A 14631-nucleotide genomic window follows, 5' to 3' on the forward strand; every position below is an offset into this window, starting at 1 on the left:
TCTGTCTCATATCCACTCAAGGGATGGCAAACCTTTGAAGACATCAGCAGCCTCTATTCTTTTGGAAAGTACTTCTTCCACTCTGTCCTTCACAGCCTTGTAGACAGCAACACTGAGATCGGGAAATAACCCAAAGCTATAATTTTCTGGGCTCTTCATTAAACTGTGGAACCTGAAAAGTACAATTAATGTCCAAGTCAATGAACATATTTCTCAGCAATCCCTAAATGCTGAGTTTTAGTACTCAGCAGGCTCCAGGAGTCAAAATTACTGACGAGATCATTGCTCTGAATTGCTCATAAATGTCACCTTCACATTTCTGGAGGCTTTGATCAAAAAGGTTGCTTACCCCTCTCCAGTATACAGCTTAAAATCAGCTCCAACTCCCAACCATCCAGCTGAGAGTGGAGCCCTGTACAAACTGGAACCTGGTCAGTGGGAGCACTGTCACTGCTGTCTCAGAAGCTTTGTCTAGTTAAAACAGAGACTCAGCTAGACAATCATTTAGCACAGAAACAGACCCTTTGGTTCAACTCATCCATGCCAACCAGATATCCTAAATTAATCTATTCCCATTTGCCAGGATTTGGCCCATATCCCTCTAAACCGTTACTATTCATAAACCCTTACAGATGCCTTTTAAATGTTGTAATTGTAACAGCCTCTGGCAGCTAATTCCATACACGCACCACCCACTGCATGAAAACGTTGCCCCTTAGATCCCCTAAAAATCTTTCCTCTCTCACCTTAAACCAATGGCCTCCAGTTTTGGACTCACATACCCTGGGAAAAAGACCTTGGCTATTCACCTTATCAATGTTCTTCATGATTTTATAAACCTCTATAAGGTCACCCCTCAGCCTCCATTGCTTCAGGGGAAATAGCCCCACTCTATTCAGCCTCTCCCTATAGCTCAAACCCTCCAACTCCAGCAACATCCTTACAAATCATTTTTCCACCCTTTCAAGTTTAACAACATTGTTCCTAGAGCAGGAAGACAGAACTGAGCCCTGTATTCTCAAGGTGTCCTCAACAATGGCCACTTTGGGGGACAGCCAGAACATGACATCCCAACTCCTATACTCAATGCACAGACCAATAAAGTCAAGTGTATCAATCTTTGAGGAGAAAGTGAGGTCTGCAGATGCTGGAGATCAGAGCTGAAAATGTGTTGCTGGAGAATCACAGCAGGTCAGGCAGCATCCAGGGAACAGGAGAATCGACGTGCTCTCCAGCATCTGCAGACCTCACTTTCGCCTCAAAGATCTCCAGCATCTGCAGACCTCACTTTCTCCTCAAAGATCTCCAGCATCTGCAGACCTCACTTTCTCCTCAAAGATCTCCAGCATCTGCAGACCTCACTTTCTCCTCAAAGAGATTCCTGAAGAAGGGCTTATGCCCGAAACAGCGATTCTCCTGTTCGCTGGATGCTGCCTGACCTGCTGCGCTTCTCCAGCAACACATTTTCAGCTATCAATCTTTGAGAGAAAGTGAGGGCTGCAGATGCTGGAGATCAGAGCTGAAAATGTGTTGCTAGAAAAGCGCAGCAGGTCAGGCAGCATCCATGGAACAGGAGAATCGACATTTCGGGCATAAGCCCTTCTTCAGGAACCAACTTCACTCCCCTGTTTACCCATGGCTTCGCTTTCAAGGAACTGTGAATCTGCACTCCAAGGTCTCTTTGCTCAGCAACACTCCCCAGGACTTTGTCCTTATTTGCCTTACCAAAATACAACACCTTACATTTATCTGAATTATCTCCATCCACCACTCCTTATCCAATGGCCCATCTGAACAAGCATTGATCATATATTATAAACTTGCTCATATAGAAAGCATTTGGGAGGCCACACTTGGAGTATTTTGTCCAATTTTGGTCTGCTTATTTGACGAAGGATGTGGTGGCACTGTAGGCTGTTCAGAGGATGTTCCCCAGACTGATCCCAGGGATGAAAGGGCTGTCCTACTATGGAGCAGTTAAATAGCTTGGGCTTGTACTCACTGGAGTTCAAAAGAATGAGGAGGGATCTGATTGAGGGATAGAAAATGGGAAAGGGGATTGAGAAGGTGGATGTTGAATAGATGCTCCCCCTTGCGGGACAGTCTGGAACAAGAGGTCATCGATATAGAGTGAGAGGAGGTCGGTTCAAAACTGAGCTGAGGAGAAACTACATCTCCCAGAGGGTTGTGAATCTGTGAAAGTCAATGCCCCAGAGTGCAGTGGAGGCAGAATCAATCCACAGGTTCAAGAAAGATGTGTTTCTGATGGAAAGTGAGATAAAGAGCGATGGGGAGCAGGCAGGAGAGTGGAGTTGAGACCAGGATAAGATCAGCCACGGTCATGTTAAATGGCGGAGCGGGCTCGAAGGGCTGAATTGCCTCCTCCCGCTCCTAATTCCTATGTTGAGCACACAGACAAGGCTGACACTGCAAAACTGAGGGAGCTGTTGTCTTTCAGGTGAGTTACAAAACCTGGTCCTGCCACAATATATCAAACTGTACTATGGCCCCAGAGACAAGTGCTGGAATTTGAATTCAAATCACAAAGCAAGCCTCATTAATGGTGACCACGATAATGATCCCTGATTGCTGTCCAGCCTCAGCCTTACCCAGTCTGGACTTCATGTGACTCCAGCCCCACAGCAACCTGGTTAACTCTTGGGTGCCTTCTGAGAGGCCACAGCAAGGCCAGCAGTTCAAGGGTAACTAGTCTTGGGGAACAAATGCTGATCTATGCCAGTGACACCCACCTCCCAGAAAACAGAACACAACAGAGATTGCTGTCAGCCAAAATTGTCAGATCAGACTCTCAATGAGATGGGGAGATGTTTAAAGATGAATTCAGCTCATTACGGACCACGTCTCCACTTGTTTATACATCGTCGCTGACAAAATAAGGGGAAAAAACAGAAAACAAAAGGTTCGGAACACTCAAATATGGGAATATCAGTGAGAATTCAGGCAACTGAAGGAAGATATGAAGAACTGCAAAGGAAGACAAAAAGGAAGCAAGAGTTACAGAAAAGTGATTGAGAAAGAGACCTGCAAGGGGTCACAAGAATAACACAAATATTTTACACGAAAATTAGAAAATCAAGGGGGCTCCAGTGCAATGTGAGCCCTTTAAAAACAAACTGGAAATTCCATGAATGAGACTATGGGAATGGCCGATATGTACAATAATTAGTTGTGTCAGTCCTCACAGTCAAGGAACGGGATAATGCAGCTTCCTCTCCAGGGTGGTTAGTAATGAATTGAAGACTGGAATTCATGAAACTTGATACGTGCCAGAAAACAGCATTGGAAAGCGAACAGCTCTAAAGGCTGACAGATCTCCAGGACCTCAGGGGCTTAAAGGAAGAGGGGGAAGACGTTTCAGAAGCTTTTCCCATCAGGTTCCAAAGCAGCAACCATTCCTTTAGTTTGGAAAATGTCTTGCTGTAACTCCATGGGTTTAAGAAAGATGAGGGAGGGAACCAAGGAAATGATATACTGGTCAATCTAACATCTCTTTTGGGGGTTTCATTGGAATCTATAATTAATAACCGAGAGAATGAATATGTAGAGAATTACAAATAGCCCACATAGATTAGTGATGGGTAGGTTCTGACAAATGAACCAAATGCATTAACTAAATTAGTTGAATGGGCACATAGTCTTATCAACTTTCAGAAGTACTTGATAATTTTCCACTAAACAGTCTGCTGACTAAAGTTAAAACCCATGGGATTGAAGATGAACGTTTGACTTGGTTAGGAGGCTGGTTTTGTGACGTACGACAGAGAAAGAAAGTGACGAGTGGTGTTCCACAAGGATTCTGTGGTGAGGCCTTAACTACTTACTGTATGTATTAATGAGAATCATAGTTCCACATTGACACAAAGGCTGATGTAATAGTAAGCAGTGCAGATGGTCTTTTTGTTTAAAACTCACTCTGAGGACATGGGTATTGCTGTCTAGGCCAGCATTTACTACACATTCTGTGTTGCCCTTGTGACTCATGGAATCATCATACAGTGTAGAATCAGGCCATTCAGCCCATCCAATCCATACCAACCCAACGAACAGCATCCCATCTGGACTTACCCCATTCCTATACTGCTGCATTTCCCACGGCCAACCCACCCAGCCAACACATCCCTCGACACTATGCGCAATTTGGCATGGCTAATCCACCAAACCAACATATCTATGGACTGTATGGAAGAAACCCACACAGACATGGGAAAATGTGCAACCTCCACACAGACAGTCGTCCCAGGGTGAAATTGAACCAGGTCCCTGGTGCTGTGAGGTAGCAGCACTGACCACTGAGCCACAATTCTGCCTTTTGCAAGGTGGTGGTGAGCTGCCTTCTTGAACTGCTGCAGTCCATGTGCTGTAGATAAACCCACAATGCCCTTCGGGAGGGAATTTCAGGATTTTCATCCAGCGACACTGGAGGAACAGTAATACATTTTCAAATCAAGATTCTATGTGGATTGGAGGTGAACTTGTTTTTGGTGGTGTTCTGTGTCCTTCTACATGGAAATGATCGTGGGTTTGGAAGGTGCTGTCTCAAGAGACTTGGTGTGAATTCCCACAGTTCATCTTGTAGATGGTGCACACGGCTGTTACTGAGCATCAGTGGTGGAGGGAGTATATGTTTATCGATGTGGTGCCAATCAAGCAGGCTGCTTTGTACTGGATGATAACAAGCTTCTTGATTGTTTTTGGAGCTGCATCCATCCAGGCAAGTGGGGAGTAACCCACCAAAGTCCGATCCAAAACTTGACTGATCTTTTCTTAATTAATTTATTGGATTAGGCATCACTTGCTATGTCAGCATTTATTGCCCAGAATCAAATGGGGTGGCACAGCACTGGGACCAAGGTTTAATTCCACCCTTGGGCAACTGTGTGGAGTTTGCACGTTCTCCCTGTGTCTGCCTGGGTTCCCTCCCGGTGATCTGGTTTCCTCCCACAGTCCACAAACGTGCGGTTTATGTGGAATGGCCATGGGAAATGCAAGGTTATAGGGGAGTGAGTTTGGGTGGGATGCTCTTTGGAGAGGCGGTACGGGCTGAATGGCCTGTTTCCACATTGTAGGGATTCTATGAATTTCTTGACTCAGAGGGTTTTGAATCTTTGGGATACTCATCGATGCTTAGGCGTTTGAATAAATTCAAGATAGCGATAATACACATGTGGGGAGGCAATGAGTTAATGGTAGTCTCACTAGATTCTTAATCCAAAGAGCCAAGTAATGTTCTGGGGGCCCTGGGATCACCGTGGGGAAGCACGGTGGTACAGTGGTTAGCACTGCTGCCTCATAGCACCAGAATCCCAGGTTCGATTTTAGCCTCGGGTGACTGCCTTTTATGGAGTTTGCACATTCTCCCTGTGTCTGCATGGGTTTCCTCCGGGTGCTCCGGTCTCCTCCCACAATCCAAATATGTGCAGGTTAGGTGAATTGGTCACGCTAAATTGCCCATAGTCAGGGGTGAATATGGAGAATGAGTCTGGGTGGGTTACTCTTCGGAGGGTCGGTGTGGACTTGTTGGACCGAAGGGCCTGTTTCCATACTATGGGGAATCTAATCTAAATCCTGGCAATGCATGGAGTGGAATTTTAAATTCAAAAAGACTCTGGAGTTAAGAGTCTAATGACGACCATTGTTGGGGGAGAACCCTGTCGGGCCCACTAATGTCCATCAGATTGCTGTCCTTGCCCATACTGACTGACATATGACTCCAGACCCACAGCAACATAGAATCATAAAATCCCTACTGTGTGGAAGAAGGCCATTCAGCCCATCAAGTACAAGCAGCATCTCACCCAGAACCAGCCCCCTCTCCTAACCCTACACTTCCATGGCCAATCCAACTAACCTGCACATCTCTGGACTAAGAGAGGAAACTGAGGCACCCAGAGGAAACCCATTCAGACACAGGGAGAACATACAAATTCAACACAGACAGTTGCCTGAAGATGGAATCAAACCCAGGTCCTTGGCGCTGTAAGGAAGTGGCGCCAGCCACTGTGCCACCCATTCCTCATCTCTGCTCGAAATATCTAACCCCTTATTCCCAGACTGGGACTCTGCTTTAGAATCCCCAGATAGGGGTTCATCCTTCCAAAATCTACCCTGTCAGGACCCTGGAGAATTTGAAATGTTTCAGTGAAATCTCATCCCAGCCTTCTGAATTCTAGGGAATCCTGACCCAGTCCCCTCTCTCAATCATTAGGCAATCCCTCAACCCGTCACATGAACTGTGGCTGGGTTTGATCATCTCAGTAAGAGTTTCAAGGAGGGAAGGAGAAAGAAAGACTCGTTCTGCTTTGAATCGATGCTAAAAACTGAAAAAAAAAACAGGAAAATATTGTCACTAAGTATTGTTCACATACTCTTACTTTTCATCAAAGTGCTGGATGAGATTTCTTATGAATTTCAGGAGGTCACTGGTGGTGTCCTTATATTCTTTATTCCTGCCTTGTCTCTTGTTCATGTCATTTAGGAGAACGGAGTCAACTGAGAAGGAAATGAACAGCAGAGTTTGTTTTCTCTGTTGATTAAATTCACCTTGTTTGCTCCTCTGAGCATCTGAAGAAAGAGCGAGGCTCTGAAAGATTATGTTTTCGACTAAACCTGTTGTTCTAATAAATCTGGTGTCGTATGATTTTTGACCTTGTCCTCTGATCACATTCAGGTTGTGCCCACGGGCACTGCATGTTCTTGCTTCTCCAGTCCACGAGGTGGCGATCTTGACAATGGATTTCACAATGGTCTCCATCAGAGAGGACCCACAAATCAGGGACAGCGACCAGAGATTACAGGCTCCTCAGTCCCAGACCCGAGCACAACGGGCCCCCTGGCATCCCAGGTACCGCTTGTTGCGTCCCGGACCCTGTACATAATGCAAATAGTGCAACTGATCCTTCTGATTTTCCCCAACCTCACCAGGTCTCCACAATCATTAAGATTCGTTAAATGCAGCCTTTGCCAATTAAGGACCCTGACTGATGGAAAACAGACTGAAATGGGTCAATAATAGTGTTGGGGAGTTACAGACACAGATTGCCAAGTGGAAATCTGATGCTGTGGCTCTAACAGAGATCGGGCGGGACTGGGGATTCCTGGATACAAGGTGTTCAGTAAAGATAGGGAAGAGGGAAAACTGCGAGAAGTGGTGGGATTTTTCTGGGCCCAGACAGTACTGACCAACCTTAGGCCCTGAGATATGATAGAGATGAAGGGTGAACTGTGCCGGGCTTTAACTCACTGTTACCAGAGTAAAACAGGGATTATCCATTTCACAAGAGAGTAAATGGAACTAACAAACCAGGTGCATGTGAAACACCCACCCAGTCCCTGAGAGAGGGGGGACAAGAACAGGGACATTCTCAGACAGAAAGGATGCTAAAATGCTATCACTCCCAGAGGGAAGGGTGGGGTGGGGATAGTGACAGCGACACCGCCCAGAGAGTGAGGAAAGTAACACTGACACATTTAAAACTGTATTATCACAAGCGAGAATTCAAACAGACACCCACTCCACCAAACGGTGTTGATGATGCACTGTCTTCATCAAAACACGTTGTCAAAACCTCTTCATAACACGTCAGGGGAGAGAAACATTGAAAACTGTATTATTACGAGTTCGGGTCCATTTAAATCTTGGACCATGATGTGAAATGTTCCGAGCCGTAAACAACACTGGTGTATTGACGTCATTATCTTATTAAACAATATTAAAACCTCGGCCAAATATTTTCCTGCAGACAGCGTATTTAAAATATCAAGAGGCTTTCCACATTGTTGGTTTGATCAGTGACGGAGCAAGGAAGCAGCAGCTGCCCCATGAACTCCAACAAAAGAATGAGAACAGGCTCTTCATACGGAGCTGGCTCCCGAGAATCCAATTCAACAGCAGGGACCAAAGAACAAGGAACAATACAGCACAGGAACAGGCCCTTCGGCCCTCCCAGCCTGTGCTGACACATTTTGCCCTTCCATACTGAAACTGTCTTCACTTACAGGATTCATATCCCTCTATTCCCTTCCTATTCATGCATTAGTGCAGGTATTTCTTGAGTAATTCTATTGTGTCTGCTTCCACCCCCTTCTCTGCCAGTGTGTTCCAGGTACTCAACTCCTTTTGTGTAAAATACTTGCCTCCCACATCTCTTTTAAATTCACCCCCCACCCCCACCCTGCACCTTGAATCTCTGTTCCCCAATAATTGACCCTGGGAAAAAGCCTCATATTTTCCACACGATCTATAACATTCACAACTTTACAAACTTCTATCAAGTCATGCCTCATTTTTCTGCATTCCAGAGAAAACAAACCGAGTCTATCCAACCTTTCTTCAGAGCTACAATCTCCCATACCCGACAATATTCAGGTCAACATTTTCTGCACCACCTTCAAAACATCCACATCCTTCGAAAGTGTGGTGACCGGAACTGTATACAATATTCCACGTGTGGCCTAACTAATGTTCGATAAAGCTGCAGCATAACGTGTCTATCCTTACCCTCAATACCCCTTCCAATGAAGGCAAGCATGCCATAAGCCTTTTTTACTGCCTTACCTTCCTGTGCTGCCACCTTCAGTGATCTGTGAACATACACACCCAGATCCCTCTGTATATCAATGCTCCAAAGGATTCTGTCATTTTCACTGTATAATTCCCACCTGGACATCACCTTTCAAAATGCATCACCTCACATTTGTCTGGATTGAACCACATCTGCTCTTTCACTACATCTGTCAATGAGGAGTAAAGCAAGATGGAGAGGATGTTTTTGAAATTGTTTAATGGAGGAAACATACCTTGTGATACCCAATAATGACAGTCTCCGTGTATCACAGAATGAACAAAACAGCATACTGTGAAGACAATCAAAAATCACACCAAAGTACATCTTATTGATATATCATTTCACGCAGGGCATTTTCATTGTGATGCGATAAGTATCCTGGTCTGAAAGCTGTACTCTCCCTCCCTCCCCCGATTCTCCAGATGGAGCCGGTCAGATCCTCGCAGAGCCCCAGTTTACTTAGACTGTTCTGTAATGTGGAAATGCCGATGGTGGACTGGGATACACCTGATGAAGGAGCAGTGCTTCGGAAACTTGTGATTTCAAATGTTGTTCTAGAGCCTGGTGTGACTTCTGACTTTGTATTGTTTGGGCACAGTGAAACAACTGCCTTCTAGTAACTATAGAGTACTTGCAATACAACTGAGGATTATGGGTAATGACTCCTTCCATTAGCCGTGAATAAACCCACAGTCACTCCCATGGATTCCAAAGGGAATGACCTATCATTTGCTTCTCAGATATTATATGGCTCATCACCGCCCTCTCCAAGACAATTCGGGAAGTGTAACAAATAACCGACGCGTCAACGCCCGCTCCATCCCAGGAGAAATCAAAATAAATGGCATATAATTCAAATAATCAAGCTGGTGAGGCTTGATTTCATCTCTTTGAAAGACTGGAGCCTCGGTCAGAAACAGAGCCATGACATGGGTGAAGCTGGTTTGTCGGACTGCAAGGTGGAGTGTCCTTCGGATTGACACTGGGATCAGCAAAAATGAATTGTACTCAAAAATCTAACAAACGGCTCTTAAAGCGTGCCCCCAAACTGCACTTGAGGCTTCGCCCCGCCATCCCCATCTCCATCCTTGCTTGTTGCCCTTCCCTAGTTGTCCTGGAGAGGGCGGTGGTGAGCCATGAGTTTCTCGAAGAAGATCTGACAGTTGGACAAAGTCATGTCCTCCGCCTGAGCACAACTGCCTGACCTGCTGTGCTTTTCCAGCCCCACACTTTTCGACTCTGAGCACAACTATCCCTCAGAAGAATGGTCATCGGATTGAAAGCCAACTCAGAAACGAGAGCAGCGAATCCAGACTGAGACTGCGGTGCACTGCTGAAAGTTGCACAGTCTTTGGCACCATCATTTGAGGCTCCACGACCACCACACCCCGACCACCCCCACCCCCAACTCAGGGGGCACAACAAGATCCCATTCTGAAGAGATTCCCTTGGGTGTCCTGCTCAATAATCAGCTAGTGCCACCAAAACAGATTTGCCTCGTCATTCGTTTACTGTCTGTGGGACCTCACCATCTTGTCCGTGAATGAGACTGCTCTGTGTTCACGGCTTTGAATATCCTGACACAATAAAACAAAATGCACCAACAAGAGTTCTTTCTTCATTGTCATGTAAAAGGGGAGCAGTGAGCAAGTGAAAATGCACACTGAATGCAAATACTGAAACTTCAGCTGAAAGGCTTTTTGCACCATGTTAACCTGCGCCCTGAGCATTTCCTTCCAATGTCTGAGATGTTATCAGGTTGTAATTGAGGCTGACAGGGTTTAGGACCCTTTGGCGCAGCCAGTTTGGCGCAGCCCATTTTGCCGCAGACCCATTTAGGTGCAGGACTATTTTGGCACAGCTCATATTTATTCCTTTTCAGGCTTAGTTAAAAACCTTAATGAAAGCAATAAGAATAAAAATAATGTTCATTCTTTTTAGTAAAAATGGTAAAAAGAAAAAAAAATAAAAGAAATACGTTAATTGCGAAAAATGTAAAATATGACTTTTATTCGAAATTATGGGCAATCCCTCGTAAATACGCAACATCATTTCTCTCACTAAATCTTCTTAAGAGCGTTTGTATTCTAGTGTCTGCTTCCCTGAATTTCTTTAATTTCAACAGAATATCGTGCCCTGCTACGAGATGCTCATAGTAAATGTCCCTTCCTGTCTGAACTTTTCGCAAACTGTCAATAAATTTCCAAATAGCTGGCTGTTCCACTCCAAGTTCACATTGTAATCTCCTGTGGGCAGCTTCTGCTTGATTGTTTGTTCTGTCCTCATTGTTTAAAGTTCTTTAATATAAATTCCACATTCCAACTGGAAAAGGCGGTGGACACCTACCATTTCCTCTGCGTAATCTTCTACCTACATAGTTATCCTTGAACCAGTCCAACAGTGGTTGCAGTTTATATGGAAGTGCATCAGCCAAATGTTCAATAGCTTCATCAATGTTTTCAATCGGAATAAATGCAAGACCAATTATCGTTTTAGCTCTCAAAGAAAACTCCGAGTCAATGTTTTACTTACTCAAGTGTCCCAAACTGGCAAGATGTTTTCTCATATTTTGAGCCAGGTGAAAAAAAATCCCCGGATTTCTGCAGAAGGAAAATGCTGCTGCAAACTTTTGAAATTTGCAAGTTCAAAGTCACAGTTGATAATGTCAGGGCGGCATTCAGGCTGTATTTCCAGAACCATTTCAAATAATTTGTCATATGTTGTTCGTAAATTATTTGGGAGTAAAGCATACAACAATGGGAACACACCTTTATGTATTTCCCCTAAAATAACAAACTTATGTGAAAATAGAGGTGGGGAAATTTTGAATGTTCCATCAACATATAAATTTTTTGATTGCTTCAGAAACTCGGCATTCCTTTTTCTTCTCAACATAAGAATTCTGCAGGTGGTGCTACCGCTGTTGGCGAGTAAAAATTGTTCTTCATTGCATGCATTAACAGAATATGTTTTAAAGCTTTCTGTAATTACAAGTTCTTCTAAATTTCTTGGATTTACTGTGGAAGAGCAATTTCTTTCCTTGTCCTACGAACCATTTTCTTCAACGCTCTGTTGTTAGGCATCGTCCCTTGGCAAGCTTCCGACAAATTTTCTAGGCACTCGTTAATCACTTGGAAAATTCCCTCTACAGTTTCAGCAGCTCGTAATTTTATCTTTGAAATGACGGTATCTCTTTCCACCTGAGATGCCGATGCTCATTAATTTGTTTCACGAGGTCACCATTTATAACATGAAATCGCGCTTTGCAAATGTCCTTCCTTTCACATCTCCAAAACTTTGTTATCTTATCAGCAGCATATCTATCAAGTACGTATATATAGCCATCGTATGAGTACTTTTCCTTTCCACATTTTGACAAAATTGTTGATGGCATTTTAATGGGTTATATTTTATTTTAATAATAATTACAAACTACTGGAAACCATATATCTGAGCCAAAACAGTTCTGCGCCTACATGGGTCTGCAACAAAATAGGCTGCGCCAAACAGGCCACCCCAAGTCGCTTGCGCCAAAATGGCTGCTCCGATACGAGGGAGGTCCAAGTTTTCAAAAAAGGATTCCATTCACACTTCTCCATCTCCACAGCCCTCTGACCGGTATAACTCTGCATAGAACTCCCAAAATCTGGCATTGAACTTCCTCAGTTCACGACTGACATTGCCAGTTCCCTCCCTAATAGACACAATAGACAATGGCGCACTTTCCTTCCTAGCCAGGTAAGCCAGGGATCTACCTGGCTTATCCCCATATTCAAACAGCCTGTGCTTTGCTGAGCAGACCCCTCTCTTTGCCACTTGTGTGAGCACTGAGTCCAGAACAGCCCAGAGAGCCGTGACCCGTTGTAATTTGACCCTGGATGGTCTGGTATAATATGCTGATTCAGCTGCCTTCAGTCTAGCGTCAAGTATCAGCTGCTGCTCTCCTCATTGTCAACTGTGAAATAATCATACTCCTTAAGAATGCTTTGGTGGTCTCCCAGAGCACTGATGGGTGACTGATTGATATCCCAAAAAACCCTAAACTCCCTTCTGATACACTGTACAAAGTTGTCAACCTTCAACAGAAATGGATCCGTGCACCATTGTCATGTGTCTCCTTCACTACCTGTGGTCTTAACATCTAAATATACTGACACATGGTCCGAAATAGTTATGTTCCCAATCTGCAGGCTAACACCAAGTCCAAACAAACTTATGGAACAAAGAACATTTCAATTCTTGTGTGGCACTTGTGTGGGTTGGAGTAAAAGGTAAAGTCCCTCCCATTCGGGTGGAGGCACCTCCACACATCCACTAGCCCCAACTCCTCACACAAGTTCACTAACTGTCTAGACTGCAGAGGTGTAACCTCTTGGCATCCTGTCCACTCCAGAGCCCATGAGACAATTAAACTCTCCTCCTATAATCATACGGTGCACCTGAAGAGCCAGTAACGTAGAGACTGCATCAACTAAAAATTTGAGAGGATGCGCCGGGGGACAGTAAACATTCAGGATGCCATACACTTCTCTATGTCCCAGAACCTTGAGAATAATGAACCATCCATGCTCATCCTTGGTTTGATCTATCACCTGAAATGGGAGGTTCCTTCGTACCAGTATGGCCACTCCTCTGCTTTTGGAGTTGAAGGAGGAGAAGAATACCCTATTACATCCCCCCTACTGTAACTTCAGATGTTCCCTGTCAGTCAAATGCATTTCTTGCAGTAGAGCGATGTCAACCCTTTCCTTCTTAAGATTGAGAGCACCATTTTCCTTTTAATGGGGGAATGGCTCCCCTTTATAATCCAGGTGCACCACCTGAACAGATCACTAGCCATGACCGCACACTACAGCCCGCAGTCCCCCGACAGGAACAAGCCCATTCAATGTGCGACGAATGGGAAAAAAACAGACTTTATCAAATCTAAAGACTATTCCTACAAACACCACCAAAACTACTAAAACTAAAAAAAAAGCCTCTACTCCAAATAAACACACAAAAACACACATTTCCAGAGATCCACCCATAGGGGCCATTCACTCACAAACTCACAACCATCCCAGCACCTTCCAGTTAAGGCCGTGCCACAAACCCAAGCATTGGGAAAAAAAACATATTATTTCCACTCTGACAGGTGAACAATGGACACCCACACCACCCCACCCCCCACATTCTCATCTCAACTCCACACATCTTTACATAAAAGAAGTAACCAACCTTTCACCCAACAAATCAGAACAATAGAATAACTAATAACCACCAAACAAATAGAATATAAAACATACCGGATCTCACACTAAAGCAATACCGAGCCGATAAAGCAGGAGACCCCAAAGGGGGAAAGAACAAAGAGAGAGAAGATTTTAAAATAATACATTATGCCAGAGTACATAGAATGCTGGAAAATGATCACCAATGTGTCCACTATTTCTACACTCACTTTCTCAAGGACTCTGGGATGCAGAGCATCAGGCCCTGGGGACTTATCAAGTTTTGATACCATCAGTCTCCCCAAGACCATTCCTGACTAACAAGGATTACCTTCAGTTCCTCCTTCACACTTGACCCTCTATCCCCTTGCATTTCCTTTCAATAGGCTGTGCATCCTTGGATAATTAGTTCCCAGCCCTGATCCCCTTGCAGCCACGTCCCTGCACTACAGGCTCATTTACCTTGTTTCATATACTCGATGCATCGAAGTACAACACCCTCAGTCATGCATTGACTGTCTCCTTCTCATAGTTATCTCCTTCAGAAATCATAGTATCCCAACAGTGTGGAAGCAGGCCATTCAGCACAGACCAACCCTCAAAAAGCATCCCGCCCATCCTAATATTCCCATGGATAATCCTCCTAACCTACACATCTTTGTGACAATGGGAGGAAACCCAAGTAGACACGGGGAGAATGTGTAAATCCCACACAGTCAGTTGGAATTGAGTCTGTGTCTCCGGAGCTGTGAGAAATTCCTAATCCTTTCCATACTCTCTATCCTATTATTCGGTCTGGATACGTTAATAACGTCTCCTGAGCCCCTACCTTC

Source organism: Chiloscyllium plagiosum, unplaced genomic scaffold (assembly GCF_037043375.1).
Source record: "Chiloscyllium plagiosum isolate Xiang-an unplaced genomic scaffold, Cpla_swu_hap1 HiC_scaffold_9, whole genome shotgun sequence".
Classification (NCBI taxonomy): domain Eukaryota; kingdom Metazoa; phylum Chordata; class Chondrichthyes; order Orectolobiformes; family Hemiscylliidae; genus Chiloscyllium; species Chiloscyllium plagiosum.